Below are 3,667 nucleotides of genomic sequence, written 5' to 3' on the forward strand. Positions count from 1 at the left end.
GAAAAATCCGCTTCCAAGCTCATTCAGTTCCTTGGAGGAATTCAGTTCCTTGTTGCCTTGATACTTGACCTTCTCCATCTTCTCACCTGCAATGGCACATCAAATCCTTCTGATGCTTTGAATCTATTTCACTGACTCTTCTGTCTTCCTCTTCTGCTTTTAAAGGCTCATACAGTTACATTGGGCCCATCTGGATAATCCAGGATAATCTCTGTATTTTAAGGCAACAGTAATTCGCAATCCTAGCTACATATGCAAAGTCTCTTTGCCATGTTACATGGCATGTTCACAGTCCCAGAATTGGAGAATGGAGCCTTCTTTGGGACCATAATTCTGTCTACAATATTTTAATACATATGGATCTTTTTCATTCTTTTAGTTGCTATGTGGTTTTTCATACTGTGAGCTCTGTAATTTATCCAGTTCCTACATGGTTATTAAACTTTTTTCCAATTTTAAAAATTATACATAATATAGTAATAAATATCCTTGAGGCATATTATGCACAAGTGAAAATATTCCCTTAAGATACATTCCAAGAAGTGGCTTCTATTAGACAATTAATATATTCATTTTACATTTTTCATGGATGTGGCTAAATTTCAAGGCTTTACCAATCTACAATATTGCTAATAGTTGGAATCTTCCTCTTTAACAGCATGTGCATCTGACCAATCCTCATCATTATATTCTTTTCTCTATTCTTTGCTCTGTTTTTCGGTGATTTATATGTGTTTTTCTCTTGGTATGTAGGAGCTCTCTATATATTCAAATATTAATCTTGATCATATATGTATAATATTATATATATCTTTATGTGTAATCCATATCATATAGACAGATGGATAGTAGAGTAAATGTTTTCTCCTAGTTTTGCTTTGTTTATGTTGTCTTGCATAATTTTATCGTAGGGGATCAAATTTGTAAGGTTTTTTTTCATCTTCTAAGATTTTATATTTTTTGTATCTTTCTTAGGAAGTCCTATCATGTTTTCTCTCCCTCTCTTTCTTTCTTTCTCTATATATACTTAAAATCTCATGTAGTTACTCTTAAAATACTTTTGCGGTCATTTTGTTTTGTTCTTGTCCTTTTCTTAGTTTAATAGCTCTTTAACCCACACTTATTATTGATCCGTCTTTGTTAGTTTAATCCACATTTGTTTGTTTGATAGCTCTTTACATGGAAATATTATTATTGTTTGTTATTTTAGTGAACTTGTGTGTGCATTTATATTTTTAGTTCTCTGGTGGTTCCTTTTATAACTTTAAACAATATCGTTCAACCTCTATTTTATATTTTATTAAACTTAGGCACTATATATTTTCTCTCCATTGGGAAAAATAAGGAAATTAATATACATTCACTTCCTTCCATTGACGTCCACCTTCAAATTCTTTCTTGTCATATCTCTGTTTTATACTGGTAAGGTTTACATCATTTATAATCTGCGTCTTACTTGTTTGGGTTCTACCTTTAAATGGACTTGATGCCCATTACCAGCCCTTTACCACAGTTTTTTCTCTTTATTTCTTAATTGGCTGGATTTATTCAAGTAGCTGAGGGTTTTTTGTTTATTTGTTTTGCTTTGGGTTTGTTTGTTTTTTCTGTTCCCAGAAGGGTATAGCAACAATATATTCCCCAAGTTCTTTCATGACTTTTATGGTCACTTTAAATTTGCAGGACATTTTGTAACATTTGTGGGACACTTGGTCCTAACCTCAGCAGTCTGTACCCATTCGTCTGTAATCTCCTGGCACTGAAAGCTGTCTTGCAGAAATCTGACATCAACTTGATACTTCCCTTCTTAGAGATGATCTGCTTTTTTCTGCTTAGAGGTCTATGAATCCCTTCTTTATCCTTGAAGTTCAATTACTTAAGCAGGTACGTGTCAGTTTTCACAGCTCTTTTCCTATTCGGAAAGCAGCAATAGCATTTCCCCCATTTTACAGTTGTGCACAAACAAGCTTTGAGAGGCTGTTCAAACAGTGGAACCAAAGCTGTTAAAACTCCCAGTCTAGGCTTGACCACATTGCCAGGCATCTGTGCAAGTCTTCCTTATTGGCCTTTGGGATTCTGGGTCTTTTAAGTTTCAATCTGTACAGAAGTCCATTAAGTTAAGCAGTCTTGTAGGATTTTGATAATTTTCTGTGCTTTTCTCTTCCTGAGAGATATAAATTAAGAATTTTAACAAATCTACTTTCTTCCCTGCACTCTCATGGCGTTTTCTACCACTGTAATACAGCACTAACCACACTGTATTATGGTTAGCTGTACATGGTCCTGTCTCCTGGAATAGGCAGGAATAATGACTTATTTATCTATGTCTGTCATCCTTTTCCTCTGCCCTTTACCACCTTTCCCCACACCCCACATATGCCTTTGTATTCATGGCACAAACAGGTACAATATATATTCATTGACTTGAATCCAGTTATTTACAAAAACTTGTTTAGGATACCAGCATTTTGAGCGCAGGGAATATTTTAGAACTGGCCTCGTATCCTTCATTTTTACTTTTTATTTTTTTCTTATTGATTAATTTATTGATTCATAGATATTTATTTGCCCATAAAACTCTTATGAAAAGCAACTTTGCCAGTAGCACTTATTGTAAAACAAAAATAACTTCAAGATCATCTGATTTTTAAAAGATAATAGGACTTCAAACACATTTAATAATTCAAGACACTTAAATCACATTACTTTCAAAAATGATAATGCTAACCCAACTCTGCAGGAGAGCACATTTCATGGAATATAATGTCTTTTAAAATCTAAATAAATATACATAGCGTATTTATCTGTGTTTTGGAAAAGATATCTAATTTTGTAGCACTTCACATGATGATAGATATAGAGGAAAATCCATGTTGAAAAACATAATTTCTCACACGTACACTTTGCATTCTACTCTTGGATTCTACTTCTCAAAATTTAACCTTAAAACACTTAGATTTCTATGAATAATATGTTGAATGTGCCATAGGTTCTGACTATCTGTGTGATTTATTCTTTGAAATGTTCCATTGAATGTTGGAACCTATCTAGAACCCCAGTATCTAACTTTTAAATTACCATCCTGACTTTTGCCTGTGAAATTATTGTTACAGAAGCTTAGCCACACTCAAGTCTTAATGGCTCTTGATCCTGCAGAATTCCAGAAATGCCATCTTATTGTTAGTGGAATTTCACTGAGGAAGAGCCTTGTTAACACTGATTCACATCGATCATACCTTCTATTTATATATAATGGGCCATTTAGTGAAGGAACTAAATGCTTATGCTCTACTCTGCTAGAAAACTGAAAGAAGAATCTTGAGAGGAATATACAGTTGAACACATGTGACTAAGACCTAATAATAACTATCTCAATAGTAGTAGTACCAGCCATCACTACCATGTGTTATCAAGCACTTATTGTGGACCAAGCTTTTGCTAAAAGCTTTATGTAAATTATTTCACTTAATCTTCAAAGGCTATCAGTCTCTTTACATTAATTTCACAGATAAGGAAACTGAGATTCAGAAAGGTTAGGTAACTTTTTTAAGATCACATAGCTGGTTTGTGGCAGAATCAAGATTAGAACACAAAATAAAACTTGACTTCAGAGTTTATGCTCTTAATCCCTCTGCCATCTGCCTTCTTCTACCATATTATGTTATAGACG

At 33.7% G+C, this 3,667-nt stretch overlaps 1 protein-coding gene across 1 annotated transcript in view; it reads left to right on the forward strand.

Annotated features, from left to right (window-relative positions):
• The window catches only part of CAMK4 (calcium/calmodulin dependent protein kinase IV), a 232,622-nt gene that overhangs the window by 172,318 nt on the left and 56,637 nt on the right, over positions 1-3,667 (forward strand). The gene's annotated exons all lie outside the window — the stretch shown is intronic.

The sequence above is a fragment of the Delphinapterus leucas genome, chromosome 3 (genome assembly GCF_059928025.1).
Source record: "Delphinapterus leucas isolate spDelLeu-1000000601 "Yukka" chromosome 3, BTC_Dleu_Yukka2, whole genome shotgun sequence".
NCBI lineage: Eukaryota > Metazoa > Chordata > Mammalia > Artiodactyla > Monodontidae > Delphinapterus > Delphinapterus leucas.